Source organism: Ceratotherium simum, chromosome 20 (assembly GCF_057802395.1).
Source record: "Ceratotherium simum simum isolate JZ-2026a chromosome 20, ASM5780239v1, whole genome shotgun sequence".
Classification (NCBI taxonomy): Eukaryota; Metazoa; Chordata; class Mammalia; order Perissodactyla; family Rhinocerotidae; genus Ceratotherium; species Ceratotherium simum.
The window spans coordinates 45,020,359-45,039,476 of record NC_141919.1 but is presented as its reverse complement, the minus strand read 5'-3'; positions in this window follow the sequence as shown (position 1 = coordinate 45,039,476).

The window sequence follows — 19,118 nt, the reverse complement described above, 5'->3', positions numbered from 1 at the left end:
TTTTAACAGCTACAGTATACACCACTGGAGGGCTGTATCATAATTTATTTAGCCATTTCCCTATTGATTTGGGTTGTTGCTGATTTTTTACTCCTGCAAACAATATTGCACACTGTTCATGCAGAATAGCACGTTTTTGCAGGTATATTTATAGGATAAGTTTTTAGATGAACAATTGCTGAATCAAAGGTTAATGCATACTTTACGTGTTGATAGATACTGTCAGTTTGCCCACCCACCCCTGAGAAAGGTTGTCCCAGGTTCTACTCCCACTAACAATGTATCTGAGTCCCTAATATCTTCATGTTTTGTTTGTTTGTTTTTTTGTAAATCAGAAAATTTCTTTGATAACATGAAACCGAGAGGTCACCAAAGAGTTCAACTCTTGGTTTTGGGAGATACTTTACATCTGTGTTGTTCTTTCTTGCCCAAGAGTCAAAGTGGTCTAGTAGATGCCCCACAAGGCAGATTACCTAGGAGATCCATCTGATCACCTGGAGGATTTGCGGACATTACTGTTACAGGAACTGATCTGTGTTGGGTCTGAAGTGAATATCAGCAGGTTAAGAACAATCCTTAATTTTGTACACTTAGGCTCTTATGAGCCACTCTTAGCACAAATACTCTTCACTTAACAAGCTGTGTTATAATGACGGCAGCAAATATTTATTGAACATCTACTACATGTTGGCATTATGCATATTTTATCTAATTTTATCCTCACAGCAAAACTGAAACTTCACTATTATCCTATCCATTTTACAGATGGCAAATCTAAGATTCAGAGATGAAGAGGCTTTCTCACAAAACCTCTAAATGGAAAATTCAGGATTAACATCCATTGTCTAACCCTAAAGTCCATGTTCTTTTCATGACCCAGTGCTTTCTCTCAACAGCAACACTTTAGCTCAGGCTTTGATTAATTGATTCACAATGGCTACGATGGTTCAGTGGTATGGGTTTTGAACACATCACCAGCTTTTTGAAGTTAAACATCATCCACCGACCTTTCCTACCTTCCTTCCTTCTTTCCTTCCTTCCTTCAGTCAGTCACTCATTCATTCATCAATCATATATTCAACATATGCCATGTGCTAAATAAAAGAAGTATAGTTCTTGTTCTTGAGGATCTCCGAATCAAGTGAAGGTGACAGACGTGTCCCAAATGTTTATAGGATTATAATGTAATGCAATGTAAAATGTTTACATATTATAATGAGGAACGTATTCAAGATGTCCTGGGAGGCCAGACAGAGAGCATCTGTTTCTGCCTCCAGTTGTCAGGGGAGACTTTGCAAATTAGGTGACATCTGAATAAAGATAAACCCTTTCTCTTGATTCCATTGTCAAAATCTGGGCAGCATTGTATCAGGAATTTGACTTTTGAGGGGAAAAGTGCAGGGACTTAGTGCTTCAAATGGAAAAAAATGTATCCTTTTTATCTGATACTGTAGTTGTTTAAAAATTTAAATAATTTGAAGAGACTGAAATCACTGTTAAGTTTGCTGTGTATCTTTCCAGATCTTTCAATACCTACACACACACACAAACACACACACGTATACACATACACATGCATAATTTTATTGTAATACGCTTCTGTAATTTGCTTTCTTCATCTCAAAATAGATACATGTTATATATCAATCTATACCTTACCTTGAATCTTTTAAACAGCTATACACTATTTCAGTATATAGATTTATCAAAATTAATTTTTTCAGTCTCATTTTGGTGGTTGCCAATTTTTTATATTGTAAATAACACTGCGATGAATCTCTTTGTGCATACTGCTTTGGAATCTTGTTCAGTTATTCCAATAGGTTAAATTTATAGAAAAGGAATTGCTGAATCAAGCAAGGGACTGCATATTGCTAGATTGTCCTAAAAAGGATTGTATCAATGACATTGACTTCCGTCGTTTATGAGAGTTCCAGAAAAGACTTTGGAACCAGAAAGAACCAAGTGCAGACCCTGGATCAGCCGATTTCTTTCTCAAGCGACTTATACCCGAATCTCAGCTCATCTCTGCAATCCATAGCAATACTTATCTCAAAGTGTTATATAAATTAAGTGAGATCATCTTTATATATAAAGGGTCTAGGAGAGTGCTTGGCACAACACAGTCCCTTAATGGGTGATAGTTACCGGGTCTGGAGAAAGCTACAGCTCTGGGAAAGCACAAAGAATTCTTTTTCATTTTTGTAATAACAAAGCTGTTTCGGGCTCTTGGTGTGATGAACTAGCTAATGCACTTTTCCACAAGGGGGATCTTAAAAAATTGGCTTCCCACAAAGGGCTAAGACCTGTCCACACATGCCCATGCATCATATATCTTTGCATGGAGGTCCCCCCAAGCATTACCCTCCTTCCATCTTGTTTATCAGATTTAATTGGTCCAGGACACCGCCCTGTGTCTCTTAGTGGCCAGGTTTAAGAATGCTTTTTCTTCTCATAATGTAAGGCCTCTAAAGGGTGTTGGTGATCTATAATCTGGAGCTGTTTCATGAAGTCCTAGATCACTTGCAGTGTGATAAACTGGACCCACATAGTAACACATTAAAAACAGAGACATCTGCACAGCTTCCCCTAGTGCTTTATAACTGGTCTCTTCCTTTTAAATCCACATCTGTTATATAGCTCCCAAGTAAATGGCACACATTTTGCTTAAAGACAGGACAGACTGTAAGGACTAAATTTTATTTTTTCTGACCATTAGTGCCTGCCATCAAACAGACTGTGAAAATGCGCACATTTTTGAGCCATAAGCAGGCATTTTATATGCATCCCCACAAGGGAAACAATTCATTCCCCTTAAAAATATGTGTGTATGTGTGTGTATAAATTTATTTGTTAATATACATATTCATGTCTTTATTTAGGAAATATTTTGAGGTTTGCAGTGGGAAATTCCAAATTTATACATTGTTATGTGATTTAAAAGGGTGTTTTTAAAAACCACTTTGTTTTTTTCAAGAATGGCAGAGTCTTGATCATTGTTGAAGCTGAATGAGGGATACATGTGGCTTCATTATCCTGCTCTCTCTGCCTTTGCATGCTTAAAATTTTGCTTAATAGAAATTAGATTGAAAAGATTATATTTTTCTGAGGCAAAATATAGCCTGTTTCACTGTGCTCTGTCCACTGCAGAACATATAAAATTCCACATTAGACAGAAAAGATTCTTAGAGCTTAGCGTAAAATCAAGTGACCAAGAACAACTAGTGTTATGGTGGCCTTTGATTAGAGCCAAGTGTTTTTGTGGTATTACAATCTGACTGTGCTATGGAGAGCCAGGGCAATTTACTTTGAATTGTAAATGTCCAACATAAGAATTTTTTAATCCCATTTTCTGCTCTCATCTTTTGATTATTTGAGATTTCAGTCTAAGTCCCATTTACCCTCTCCCCCCAACCTCCCTTTTAAAGGCTATTTAACTTTTCAAGTGATAGAAGCCAGACTCAGACTATGAGAATTAGCATTCGAAGATTTGAATCTTAGTTCTGTGTAACTTTGAGAAAGATACTTCGTTTCTCTAAAAATTCATTTTTTTAATATAGAAAATTGGTGTAAAAATAATCCTAACAGGACTGCTGTGACGATTGAAAAAGAGAGAGAATAAAAACGTGCTTTACAAGTTGTGAAGCCCCTTCAGCTGGAGGATGTTGTGATTGTATCCTTGTCGGGCTCTAGCATCTCAGGGCATGAAAAACAAAATATACGCAGGAGAGGATAATATGCTTCCTGTTTTTGGAATGGAGTGGAGGGAAAGGGTGTGATAACCTCATTCACATCAAGTAGCAGTTTCAAACATTAACACGCCCTTGAGAGCTTGTTAGGGTTCAGACTCCCAGACCAGTCTCTGGGATACTGATTCAGAAGGTCTGGGGATGGTGGTGGTGGTAATAAGAATGTACATTTTTTTTAAGCATCCCTAGTGATTCTGATGTAGATGGTCCAAAGATTACAGTTTGGAGAACATGGCTTCTAAGGTATAACAAGTTACGCTTTGGAAGGATATTTCTAGTTTAAAAGAAGACTCTAGGAGAAGAAGTATTTAACCCAAAGGAATAAGTCACTAGGAATGAAATGGCAGACTGCAGCATAGGAAAGTTTTGAGTGGCACCTCCCCCAGGTCCTTCAAACTGTGCCCCCCAATAATCATAACTAGATTTAAATAAGAATATCTTGGCTTTCTCACTGTGTGGCTGTGAAGGGGAATAACTTTCTCTATTTTCCTCTCTCTACTCTTACACTACTCACAGAACGTTTCTCAAAACACTTCTGACATCAGACGTGTGGGTTTCCCATATCATGTAATTCTCCAACTCTCTGACACCAACTGGGTGTCCTACAATTTAACTCAGTGCTGATACTATCTACCTGTGTTACCATGCAAGGGGGGTTGTCAGCCCACCGCAAGACACGCCAGTAGTCAAGAGGCAGGGTGGTAGGAGAGAAAAGACTTCATTACTTCTTGCTAGCAAGGGGGAAGATGGCCGACTAATGTCCCAAAGAACCATCTTACAGAACAAAGACTATTTGCCAGTTATATAAAATGCTGGTCTCTGGGATGGGGAGGCATCTGGTGTCCCAGTGGGGGCATCCATCTCATCTCCAGGTGGGAGCAGACATCTGGTCTCCGTTCCTGATAGCCTTTTGATTTACTGAATATGCATCAGAGGCCAGAGCAAGGCCCTATATCCAGATCTTTCAGTTGTCCTTGATGATGGCTATCAGCATAGACTCTCTGTCCCAGAGTCATCACATTCCTAAGGAACTCAAGAGAACAAAGTCATCAACTTATAGCAGCTGGAGGGGCCATAAAATCTACAGAACATGTCTGGGTTAGTTAGTCAGAGGTCACTCAAAATTAAATAGGGTTTCTTTTTTACAATATGGCTTCCCTTATGTGAACCTTGTGTTGAGCCGGTATCACCTGGAGTTAGCATCAGATCCTGTAGATTAATGGCTCAATTTCACAAGCCTGCCCCACGCCCCAACTTTGGATGCCAGTTGAAAGTCCAGGTTCTCATCTGTGCTTCTGACTGACCGGCTATGAATTGGAGGTTGCCACAACCCTCTCCTTGGGTTGGGTAATTTGCTAGAGCGACTCACGGAATGCACAAAACAGTTTACTCACTAGATTATCAGTTTATTATAAAATATCAGTTTACTATACAAGGATACAACTCAGGAACAGCCAGATGGAAAGATGTATAAGGCAAGGTATGGGGGAAGGAGTGTGGAGTTTCCATACTCTCCCGAGGCGTGTCAGCCTCCCAGCACCTGCCCATATTCACCAACCTGGAAGCTCTCCGAACCCCTTATGAGTTTTTATGGAGACTTCCTCATGTAGACATGATTGATTAAATCACTGGTCATTGGTGATTAGGTCGATTTTAATCAATCTTGGGGGTGGCTGGGGATGAGGGGTGGGGGTAGTGGACTGGGGGTTGGGGCTGAAAGTTCCAACTCTAATTACATAGTTGGTTCCCCTGGCAACCAGCTCCCCATGATTAGGGTCTTTCCAAAAGTCACCTCATTAACATAAACTCAGCTGTGGTTGAAAGGGGCTTGTTATGAATAGCAAAAAATGCTCCCTTTCATCTTTATTGCTCTTACCACTTAGGAAATCGTTGGTTTGGAAATTGGCCACCCCCAACCCAGAGGGCAAGGAGAGGTGGAAGAGACAGGCAGGCCACTCCAGATTAGTAGGTCGCAGGTTTTACAAGTAGGGGAACTTACATATGAGGCTTGTCTTGGGCGGCTGCAAGAGGAATAGATCTCCACACCCACCCACCAGAATCTTAAAAGTTTATATAGAGGCTTTAACTGGGTTCAGTCATGTATACCACCTAGATGGTCTCAACAACACACTGGTCTCTCAAGACTGTGTCCTTAGACATGGGCAGAACCTACATTCTAAGGATGGAGGAGAGGGTGAAGAGCCTCCTATTGCCCAAGTCCATCTCTTGGGTCAACTGGCAGTCACGTCCTCCTGATGACCTCCTCCAACAGAAATTCCAAGAGTTTTAGGAACTCTGTGTAAGGAATGGGAGGAAGACTAAATATTTATTTCTTATTATGAATCACAACATCACAGGCTACCTCATATTGAAGCCTCTCTGAGTGATTTTGCTTCTATATGGATCCAACCTTAAGGGAATGTTGTTCTGGAGACTTTATCTGTATTTTCTGAATTATTTTGAGTGTGATTATTGTTTTGTCAGAAAACTATAGCTTTTACTTTAGATAATTGATTTTAGAGGGGTTTGTTGCACTGTTAAATGTGATTTTTGTTTAGACTTAGGGCTAAAATATTTCCTGTGGGGAACACATCTTTGGTTTTGTAATGTAAGTCAATGGAAAAATAGATTTTGATTAAAAGAAAATTGCTTTATAGTAAACTTTTTTACAAGAATTCGAACAACTGCGTTAGATGAGATTGTCCTGTATACGTACTCTCCAACTGTTATTTACTTTTTATGATACAGCTCTTTTTCAGTGTTCTCTTTATCCTCTGAGGTCTGCCTTCTCCATTCAGACTGCTAGAGTTTGATTTCCTAATTATGCGATATTTAAGTCAAATAATATGAAGCATATAAAAGCATCTTGGAAACTATAGTACTATAAAAATGTAAGAGATTATTAATATTTGGAGCCTCCTTCCTCTTTTGTACCTTTTGTGTCGTGCCTAGATTCTCAAGAGGTTTGGTGTGAAGGATATTCTAATTATACACCATTCTCTGCCTAGCCAGAGCCCTACCCAGAATCTCCGCCTCCTACTCTGTAGCTTAAAGTGAGCAAATTAGAATACAATGCTAAGTTTCCCTTTCTCTGTCTTCTATAAATTCAGGGCCAAGGGTGGAGCTGAAAGTGAAGAGAGATATCTGGGAAAAAACATCTCACCTGACTATTTTCCTTAATGCTGGTTTTAAGCAGACTACCGTGATATTTTATCTATGTACTAGATTTCGGTGATGACCTCTTCCTGAGGTGTTTAAAAGAGCACATAAGGATCGTGTCTCCTTCTCTTCACTGCTGTTTCAATCAGGTTGCCATCAGGAGACAGAATTCATCCCAGATGGCTCAAATTAAGGAAGCCTCATGGAGTGGTTACGTTCAGACGTGTGGGTAGGTTTAGAAGAGTTAAGGCAGCCAGATACTAGCAACAATGGGAAATTGTCACCACCCAAAGGACCAAAACAACAAGGGAAGGAAGTAGTGTTGTGGTGGTCTAGTAACAGTGAGAGCCGTGAGCACAGGCTGCCTGGCTAAAGCTGTGGTAGTGGAAGGACACAGAAACAGAGACTGAAGCTGTCAAGGAGTAGGAAGGGAGACCTCAACTTCCCTTTCCATTGTCTCCCACTGGCTGTATCCATCTAGAAGCCATTTGGCAAGAAAGACCAGATGATGCAGTCAGCAAGGTTCAACCTCCTGGGAGACAGAACAAAAAAAGGTAGAGAATAGACTGGGGATAGCGAAAGTTGAAGGATATCTAGTATAATTGTTCCTTAGCTTCCATCGACGACTTTTCCCCCCATTTTCTTAAATCTTCCATCTGCTTCTCATCAAATAATACCTTTTTACAATGCTGCACTTTGAGTTATTGTTGCTTCTTAAAGTATTTTTGGCTGTAATTCGTAATTGATTGACCTGAGAAATATTGGTTGATCAAATCTTTTCACGTGAACAAATTGGAGTTGGGGAAATTCTAAATGACGTGAAAACATTTTATATGTGAGTTTGTGTTTTTCATCATCAGAAAAAATAATCTGGATAACATATTTTGTAGGAAAATGCATTATTGGTATGATAGCATTTAACACATTTTATTGTCAATTGTCTACATGTTAATGAAGGTTTTTCAAAATGGGCATTTCAACGTCAGCCTTCTGATCCCAGAGATTTCTTAACATTGTGACTTCAATATGGCTCCTTTGACTGAAGTATGTTTTGTCACTAAACTTTCTGTTTTTATTGAAAATATTACCAAATGTGTAAACTATTTAGTTTTATCCTGAGTATGTGACCTGAGTCACATACTCTTGCTGAATCCCACTCTCAGGGATATATTGTAAAATGAGGGTGATGGATGGGATGAGGAATGGGTGAGTTTCAAAAAATGGTGCCCACATTAAAAAAACCATGACATCAAAATGGCAGTGGTAAAGTGGCTAGATAAAAACTAAAAATAAAGATGTCCTGCTTATTTACATGTTATTCTCTACCTTAAATTGTGAGCAATTCAGCTAAAATTGAGTTTGGACTTACCATATGAATATAAATTGATTAATTGCTAAATGGCTAAATTGCAATATTGCCACTTGTTCCAGTTAAACAATCTGGCTTGAAGGAAGGGGAAACCCCAAGAGTCTGTAGCATTTGATAGAACTAGAGGTCTACAAAGAACTATGGTGGTGACTATGACAGTGGTGGGGGTGATGGCAAGTATGGCATGATGGTGTACTGGAGCAGGTAACAATGAGGGGATAGTGGATATGGTGATGACGGTTGGTGGAAAATGTTGGTAATGATGGTGAAGCAAATGTGGAGATGGTTATGGGGATGATGGTGGTGGTGGTGGAGTTGGCAACACTGGTGGTTGAACTGCTATCATTGGTGGTAGAGCTGATGGTGTTTGTGGTAGTGGAAGCAGTAATGAAGGTTGTAGAGGTGAAGACAGTGAGTTGGGAGTAGAGCTGGTGTTGGAAGTGAGGATGTTAATGGGGATGGTAAAAGTGACAATAATGATATCAATAATTCCAGAAGTGATGGTAGGGCTTAGCAGTCATGAAGCTTTACGAAGCAAGGTGATGCCACACAATCTTAAAATTTTTTTTACTTGTCTTAGGTTGGAAACAAATAATGAAGCCCAGTAAATTTACCTGCAGAGAGATTTGTCAAACTAAGCACTCACTTTGCAGATGCTCTTTAAGCTTTTCCTTAATTACAGATATTAGCATCCAGCTGCGCCATAAAGCACCACTCCTGTCAATTTTAACACAGTGCACAAGTTCTTCTAATAAATATTATTCAACCCCAATTATTGGAAACTTTTAGAGTAAACCTGGCTTCCCCTATTCAAGACTGTGCACAGTGCACTTGAAAGTTGATTTTTATCTTGAAAGTATGCTATTTAGTCAGGGATCATCTTTTATCTCTGTTTGCAAAACAGCTGGAAGTGTAGCTACTGAGATTTGATATTTGTCTTCCTGCACTTGATTGCCAAGCAAAATCATTTCATTTGTAATCAACAGAATGTACCTTCATAAATTAGCATAAACATATACCACTGAAAGACTGAATCTACAAGATTGACCTTCTAGTAGATACAATATATGATCTTTTTTTTTGGATAGATGGAATTTTCTTTGCCTCTCTGACTATATATTTGAAATTAAACAAAAATGCTCAGAGTAACATTTTCCTTTTTCATTGTTTAAAGTGAGCCTCCTTCCCTTTCCCTGGCAACAGGTGACTTATTCTTCCAGAGACCAGCATAAACTCTGCTCGACAAATTTGTAATGCTTAAACAATTGAAATATGTTTTCCTATTTGATATATGTAAGAATATCAGGTACAGAGAAAACACATTTAATAACCATGGCTTATATTTATTGAATTGTTGCTATACAGCCGGGCACTTTTCATGGATTATCTCGTGGTATGTTCTAATACTCTCCTCATCTTACAGATAAGAAGAAGGAGACCTAGGGAGTCACAGTGGTACATGGCTTAGCCAGGATTTGCACTCAGCTGGCTACTGGAACCCATACTCTTAACCATTATGATATGCTTCCTGCCAGATTTCTGATAATGTATAACTTAACTCAACTTTTCTCTTTCCCTGGAAAACAAAGTAGATTTATTCCTTTACAAACTTCTGGATTTATTAGGATTGTCCTCCAGAAGAGATGTAAACCATAAGGAAATGATCCATTTTACTCTTGACTTGGAAAATGTTTTTTTAAATGAAGAGATTGGATCGAGAGTTAGACATTCTACACATTAGTCCTTGCTCTGCAGTCTGATCCATGTAATCATGACAGTCTCTTGATCTCCAAAGACTTGGAGCGTCAGAGGCTCAGTTTTCCTCATCTGCCAAAGAGAGAAAGAATCTTAGATAGTAACAACTTCCTGTAAAGACTAAACATTCTAAGTAACTCATCACTGGACCACTGCAGTGAAGACTTACTCTCCCCTCCTCTGATCTCCACCTTGCAAAGCAGTTCTCTGTACTTTTCCTTGAGTACTTTGCTACATTGTTAACATAAACCATGGCTCTTGTCTGCTCAAAACCCTTCTTTATCTAACCATTACCTATAGATCAAGTAAATGTGCTTACCTTGATGGTATTCAAGGCTGTTCTCCATCTGGTCCCAACCTAGCCTTCTAGTCATATCTTGCACTATTCTCCTTTAAGTAGCCTATACACCAGTTATACAGAATAATTAGTTGCTCCGTTACTCCTTGCCTTCATGCCTTTGCTCATATCTTGAACTGCTTGCCAATTACTTACTTAAATATTTATGGCATATTGCTATGGACTGAATTGTGTCCTCCCCACGTTCATGTTGAAGCCCTAATCCCCAATGTGATTGTATTTGGAGACAGGGCCTTTAAAGAGGTAACTAAGGTTAAATGAGGTTGTAAAGTTGGGGCACTAATCTGACAGGGCTCATGTCCTTACAAGAACAGGAAGAGAGCTCTCTCTCTCTCTCTCTGCCAAGTGAGGACACAGGAAGACATGAGGACACAGGGAGAAGATTGCCGTCTATGAACCAGGAAAAGAGCCCTCACCAGACCCTGACCCTGCTGGCACCCTGATCTGGAACTTGCAGCCTCCAGAACTGTGAGAAAATTGATTTTTTGTTGCTTAAGCCACCCAGTCTGTGGTATTTTGTTATGGCGGCCTGAGCTGACTAAGACAAGTACCTACTATTAGAGATGTGGGTCTGAAGGGAGAGAAAATCCCTTCATTTTTGATTCTGTGATTTGGATTGCTGGCTGGTGGGTTTTCCCTCAATCTCAATATCATGTATTTTTGGCTAGTCTCTGCCCCAGGGGAATTTCCAGTACGTCTTGGAGCAGGGCTCATTTATGATTAATATTTTGAGAATTTTGGAAAGTTTCCCTGAAAATCAAATATGATGACATGGATGCCCTCTCCTTGTTGAAAGTATCTGTTTGAGTGGATAAATCCAAACTGAAAAAGACCAATTTTTCTGCTAGCTAGTGGGAGACTAATAGCTGAGGTGATCATCAAAATGATTGACACGGTTTGTTATTTCAGCAAGAATATGAGTGAGGGGAACTGTTGAAAGAGGATAGAAGAAGGACTAATACATTATCTAATTACTTTGGAAAAAATGAGAAAAATGAAGTAAGTATAGTTGAAATATTATTTTAAACAAACCCTTTTTATTTTTAAGAAAATTATGTATTTTTCCACTTCACCCTAGCTTTATATTGTCATTTTATTCAACTGAGCATCAACCCTCCTTCTCCGGAGTCGTGGTGGGAAATTAATCTAAACTCGTAACTGCAATGTGTTAGTGTTAAGATGGGCAAATTGCCTCCGATGTAGTTGTTATTAAGACTGCCATTATAGCTATATACAATAAAACCTCATTAGTGACATCTTCATCCTTGGGAATCAGCTGAATTGTTTCTCACACCTCGGTGAATACTTTCCATCCAGGTCATGGAAAATTACGAGTCTGATTTGCACTTCTAGTACATTTCTCCCTCTGCTTCCAAGTCCTTTACAAACAAATGTATAGTAATTTGAGAATGGAAACATAGGAGTTGTCCAGGAAGGTTTGACAGAGAAGGTGGCAAACATGCAAAGTTTTAAATGTTGATCTGGATTTCTCTAAAAATATTAACAATGTCCCATTAGAATTCAGGGGACACGGTGTACTCACTGTTGGACCCAGCAATTAGATCTTGGTGTTATCTGAAATCGTGTGTATTTATTAATGACTTACAATAGTATTAAGTACTTTATAATTATTTCTAATAATTACTATTTATTGCACGCTACTGTGTTCTAAGACATTGTCTAATTCTTATAGCAACTCTTTCAGGTAAATATAATTATGCTTATTTTACAGATGAGGAAACTGAGGATTGGAGAGAGAGAATCTTTCTCTAAAGAGATAGGTTGCCAAAGGTCCCAGAGCTAGTGGTTGGCAGGAAAAGGATTTAAACCCAGCCCATCATCTTTTCGTTCTACCACATGGCTCTCCTAATTGGGATCCAATTCTTACTGCTATTTTTTGAATACAAGTTGGATCTTCATGTTGCTTTTCAGCAGGTGCTCAAGAAGCCAAACCCTCTAATGGACTCTTTATCTTTGCAAATTAGGGCAATCTTCTTTACACAAGAGCCACTCATGGGTTTGATTAGCATGGTCCAGTCTCCAGGATACTAATCATCCCTTGGCGTATTGACAATTGAGTTTGGTGGCGTAAAAGCAGATGACTAGACTCAGAAACATGGGGACTGCCCTTACTTAATGCCAATACAGGTGGAGCTGTCTGTATAGCCAGCTCTCTGCCTTTCCCTCAGTAATAGTGTATCTTGTGGTTATGCCCTTTCAAAGGGCACCAGGGTAAGGCAGATTTGTAATGATCTGCTTAACTGCTTCTTGATATACTCATCTACATTGGACCCTGGATCCCATCCTATCCCTAGGCAGAAGCATTCTAAGGGGCCCTTGTCAGGATTCCGTGGATTCTGTATCATTGTGACCCGACAACTGTTACCTCCCTTGTCTTGTGTGAAAGATTGTTTAACAGCTGTAATTCCCCCCATCCTGGTACGCATTCCACTTTGCAATATAACATTGCTGCTCCTCTCATCCAGAGTTGGAGTCTATTTCTCCATATTCTTGAACCTGGGCTGGCTCCATTACTTGCTTTAACCAGTAGAATACAGTAGGAGTGATAGCACATGAGTTCCAGAGTTTAGGCCACAAGAGGCCTTGTAGCTTCCACCCTTCATCTTCGTGGACCACTGCCCTGAGACCACCATATAAGGAAAACTGCTGGAGGGTAAGCTACTGGAGGAGACCAAGACACCTGCCCACAACAATACCAACTTACACATGTGTGTGAGGTCCTCTTAGACCTTCTAGTCCAGCTGACTCTGCAGCTGCATGGGGGACCATACGCAAAAATCAGCAGATGAACTGCCCCGCCAACCCACAAAACCATAAATAATGAGTCGTTGTTTTTAAGTCACTACATTTTAGAGCAGTTTGTTACATAGCAAAGGCTAACTGACACACTATGTTCTCTGGTTCCAGTAATTCTGGGACTAAGTTTGCTCAGAGGAAAATCAGTAATTTGGACTGGATCATCTGCAAGGATGTTTTCATTACTAATATGCTAGGCATTACAAAGCACAGAGTGAGAAAAAATATCAAGGTGAGAACACAGGAGCTGTTTATGGGATACAATAGAATATGTCAAGAAAAGTCATTTGGCTGGAGCAGAGTCTTCAGGAATACAATTTAATTCTAGAAAGGCAAGTTAGAAGAAGATTGAGGAAGAACTTGCACGCTAAGGTGGTGAATGTTTATTTTAACTGTTCACCTATGAAAAGACTGTAATGAAAAGAAAAGTGGAAATGAGAAAATGAGTTTTCATGGACATTGATAAAAGGGACATTGATGACATCTGAGAAGGAGGCTGGATGTCTGTGGAGCATACGGTCTTCTTGGCCTCTTTTGTGGTTTAGGATGGAGCTCAAGAGGCATACTGGTGAACTCTGGGGTGCCTGAATTTGTGGAGGCCAAAGAGTTCTTAACGAAATCCCCCAAAGTGAAGTTTTGCCAAAAAATCACTAAGACCAGCTGTTTCATCCCTTGAGTATGCTAACCACCACATAGATACCATTTGTGTATAATGAGCTGGCACTCCAGTAAAGATTTTAAACTGTGTTATTATTCTGCATGTTGTCTGGACTTGGTTATGATTATGATTTTTCACTTTTTAGCAGAGCCATGGGAAATAAATGCTTATAAATATAATACTTCATAGGAGAAGAATAGGGGAAAATAAAAATCAGTTATGAATGAAGCTTGCATTAAGTTTTAAGAGTAGTGCAATATTGACCATCTTATAAAAGGAAAGCCTTAAACGGTCAAAGACTAGATCCTGAGCCCTCTGAGAAGGAACTTTTCTTATCCTCCTCTCCCAGCTCCTACTCTGCCTTAGCTTGCCCCTTCCTTTGGAAGAAGAGTTACTAATCTTCTTCAGATTTCATGACACTGATTAGGCCAATGGGTCTTTTAATGTAGAAAGCTACATTAAAAGATCACACACATAGGTATGACTATCTTCTGTTTTCATCTCCTATGTGGCTTCAGGGCAAGATAGCTCGGCCATCTCCACTGGCAAAAGCCCAGGCCACCCCATATTCACCTTTTCTCCCACACCTGTGTGTACCTGGTAGCACTGAACTTTTTTTCCCCAAATGGAAGGCTGGAGGTGGGGTTCAACTTTGGAGTTTCCCTTTAGGTCCCTGTACCCAAGTCAAAGGGCTTCTGTTGAGTTTACTGAAGAGTTTTACGTTGAGGATTGGACCCAAGACCAGTGAATATAGGAGTATGAATTTGTGTTCCTTTGCCATTGATGCTTGAGCACATGTAACCTCAGAACCCAGAGAGATGGGTAGGAGTTGATACTCTTGGTTCGTTGACTAAATGTTATCTAATGGAACCCGAATCTCATTTTTTTCTCTAATAGACATCAATTGTAATGAAATTTTGCTTCCATAATTACTGAATGATTCCAAATCCTTAAGGGTGGAAAATCTTAGGGAGGAAGATTTAACCCAAGAATTAAATTGTCCTAACACCATCGAAGGATCATCTTTTAAGGAGGTCAGCTGTCATGATAGTTCCTGTCCCCTGGGAATAGCTTGGAGTCACAGCTGGCTGGGACAGGAAAGGAGACCAAACCACATACAGTAATGTTGCACAAAGACTGATGACTAATTTATTTCCCATTGTATCATATGGGATGCTCTCTGTTGTAGGTAATAGAGAATCCCAACTCAACTGACTTAAACAATGAGCCATTTATTATCTCATAAAAAAGAAGTTTAGAATTAAGCAAATTCCAGGTTGGCAAATTCAGTAGCTCAATGACATCATCAAAGATCCAGATTCTTTCCACTTTTCTACTCTGCCACTCACAATGTATTGACTTTCGTTGTCAGGCTTACTTTCCTAATGTGTTCTAGCTTTCCATAGCAGCTTCAAGCACAGAGCAGTATCCAAAGGCCAGAAGAGAAAAGAATCCATCCTCATGACCTTTTGAAGAATAAGGAAAACTTTTCCAGAATCACCCCCCTTCAGACTTTCCCTCCTGCCTCATGTCCAGGATTGTGTTGCATTCCTTCTTCTAAACTGCTTACTGGGAAGACGAATAGAACCAGCCCCCTTGGCTAAGATTAATTGAGGTACCCACTGGGCCTTGGGAGTGGCCACCTTTCCGAAAGCACCTGAGAGCCAACCTGAATTGAGGTTCTGTAAAGCAAGGGAGAAGGGGACGAATGGCTGTTCAGCGGGTAACCAAGGGTGTCTGCCACAAATGACGACCATGACACATACATCAGTCACTCAGTTAAATTTGGCAAGGCTAACTCTAGCACAATTGTTAAGTAAGTCTCCAATCTCTCTAACTGGGAGTGATCCTGTATTGGTTTCCTATTGTTGCTGCAACAAATTACCGCAAACTTAGTGGCTTCAAACAACACAAATCTATTATCTTATAATGTTGGAAGTCAGAAATATGAAATGAATCTCACTGGGCTAAAATCAAAGTGTCAGCAGAACTGCATGCCTTTTGGGGCTCTAGGGGAGAATCGATTTCCGTATCTTTTCCGGCTTCTAATGGCTGGATTCCTTGGCTTGTGGTCATCTTCAAAGCCAGCAATATCAACCAGAGTTCTTCTCACACTGCCATCTCTCTGGTTCTCTCTCTTCTGCCTCCCTCTCCCACTAAGGCCCCGTGTGATTACATTGGGCCCACTTGGATGATCCAGAATAATCTCCCATCTCAAGGTCAACTGATTAGCAATCTTAATTCTCTTTTTCCATGAACCTAACATATTCTTAGGTTCTGAAGATTAGGTACGTAGACATCTTTGGGGGGCCATTATTCTGCCTCCCACAGATATCATTTTCACCCCTCAGATACTAAAGGTTCTCATGTCAGTGTCTATGGGAATGAGCACAGCCTCTGGATTTGAATTTTAGCTTCTCCACTTACACAGTACTTGCAACATACAGCTATGTGTACTTTGACAAGTTCCATAACTTTTTAAGATTTCGTTTCCTCCTGTATAAAATGAAATTAATATTAGTTATCTCAAAGGGAAGTTGTAAGAATTTAGTAAGGCCATATATGGAAAATGCCTGACACAGTGCCTAGCTCAGAACATATATTCAACAAAATGGCATCATCACCATTTCTGTCACCTCTGAAAGCCTATGAACATTGTATAACCATTGCTTCCACTACTAGAGGTGTGGATTCTAATGCTAGCCTTCCTAGCCATGTAATCATTGGCTGGTTATTAAATTTTTCTGAGATTGAGTTTTCTCATCTGTAAAATGGGAATAATAAAACCCTCTTCATAGTAGAAGTCAAGATGAAATGAAACAGCCTGTATTTATTGCCTAGCACAGTTCCTGATGCATGGCAAGTCATCTATTAAATTCTGTTCCCTTCCTTCCTCAAAGCCTATTCTCATGAGAGCTTTGCAACTCATTCACACCAAGGTAGTGGTTCTCAAACTTTAGTGTACAACAGAATCATCTAGAAAGTGTGTTTAATATACAACTTTTTGGGTCCTACCCTAGACCTACTGAGTCAAGATTATGGGATGGGGAAGGGGCTAGATGGTCTGCATGAGGACATAAATAACTGATCAAACTTTAACCGAGGGCCTTTCACAGAAACACTTGAATTTTACCATTGAGAAAGTATCATCTTAAAGGTTTAACTAGGAAATTGCAGGCATCATCCAGCAGGTGGAGGAGGTGTTTTGAGGGAATACTAGACCCTGCCAATGCTTCTGAATTGGAACATATATTAGGCCAACAAGAGTTTAGATAGGAGAGGTTATAGAAAACCAACGGTTTATGACTTCCTTAGATTTCCTGTGTATTTTTCCCTATTAACTTTGTCATCATTAATGTGGAAAATGGGAAGTTGATGGTAAAATATCTAGCATTAAGTTACAGAGATTTCACAGAGATGACGTCTGTTGATGCTCCTCTGTTATGTGATAAAAGTACATTAATATTATCTCAGCATGTTCTTCTTCCTGCCCAAACTGCTAATACTTTGATGGTGCTTATGTGTCTTCCATTAGTAATGTTCTCACATGAATGAAGAGAATGAAGAATGTAGAAAGAAGCTACGTTTTATCATCCATTCTGCCTGCTCGTCCCTTGCTGGTAGGTAGGCTCTGTTCTTATTCCACACTGATCTCCCCCCAAATAATAACTTCACTTTCAATATGTAAATATAGAATAATGAGGCTTCAACAATTTTTTTTTTTTGGTTATCAGGAATATGAAAAGCCAAAGAGCAAATTGCAATGTACTAGATAATATCCAATAGACATTTTCTCAAGGAAAAATTTTTTTAAACTGCAATTGCTGCTAAAGAGGAGAAATTTAATCCACACATGCTATTGGCTATGTGTTTTTTTTTCCTAAATGGAATAGGAGGCAAAAGTGTGATCAGGGAAGGGGATCCCCAAAGCTGTACTGACTGAATTCCCAGGTTTGTAGAATCAGAAGGGATCCTTGCTATTCAGTTATGCCTGGCTGAAGACAGTGCATTTTCTTCTATGATGTATATGTCACTTTTCATTAATTCTGAGAGGCCTGTTCCTTTAGAAACCAGGGTAAACAGAGTAGTGTATTGGATTAGATCTCTACCGTGAATAAATTTATTTTCTAGCAAGTGTAAAAACTGAGCAAAGCCAAAACCCCCCAGAGCAGAAAATGTCACAGTGATTGCTGATACATTACTGCACAGAGAAAGGCCTAATAAAACCCCTATTAGGATGTCATACCTGCTTACGACTGAATTCTCCAGAAAGTTTATTTGATATGTCTAAGCCAATTATCAAAGTCTTAGTGATAAGAAGCAGCTCGCTGGGCCTGAATGTGTCAGAATAGAATGACTAAATTGTGAGAATTCACGGGCCTCTGCTTTGAATAATTAACTTGGTTCTTTGTAGAATGCATACACTTTGGAAACTAATTTTCTCTTCGCACAAAGCATTTTGCCCTTGTGCTGCCTTTGAAAAGTAAACTGTTTTGCTGTAAGGTTATTTTTCATTATATTTGGCTTGAGCTTCCTTCCTCGTCTTTTGGCCCACCCTTCTCCTTGCTCTTTGTCTTGGTGGCATCATTCTGACTAGACTGATGTAGCTTTCAACCAGAAATACGATATGCGGTGATGACATTTCCTTTGAATGGAATTTAAGCATGTGCTCCGCAATGATATTATAATGCCTTGTCTGTTTCTGCATTTTGCTCTGACTAAAACACCAAGTTTGTTTTTAAAGGGTTTGAGGATTTTTGTTCCCTAGGAGCGAAGCAGAAGTGTTGGTTGCGTAAATAATTCTGTAGACAAAAACTAGAAATGATCTTAATTTATTTGGAATGACAGAGTCAACAATTTGGACCAGACTGGGTGGCCAGTTGGTGCTGACAACCAGGCAAATCAGAGGCCATTTTTCCCCCACAGCTTTCTTCCTCTCAATGGGCCAAACAGATCCCTTGTTTTGGCAACGTGTAGACAAGTGTCCCTCCATCTTTGGATGGCGATATGTCAATCTGTGGGTTGGTGTGTGGACAGGCCTCTCGTGTTCCCTCTCTAGCTCCAGGGTAGATCTCACAGTTGGCTTCATCAGTGTTGTGCACTGACACCACCCCCTCGAGACTTCGCTTCCCTGATAAGGTTATGTCTGGCCCCTGGGGAGATGTATCAGTCTACTGAGAGAAAAAAATCACTGGAAAGCATGGATTGAGACCATCAGGGCAATTGTTTCATGATCTAGGACTTGACATCTCT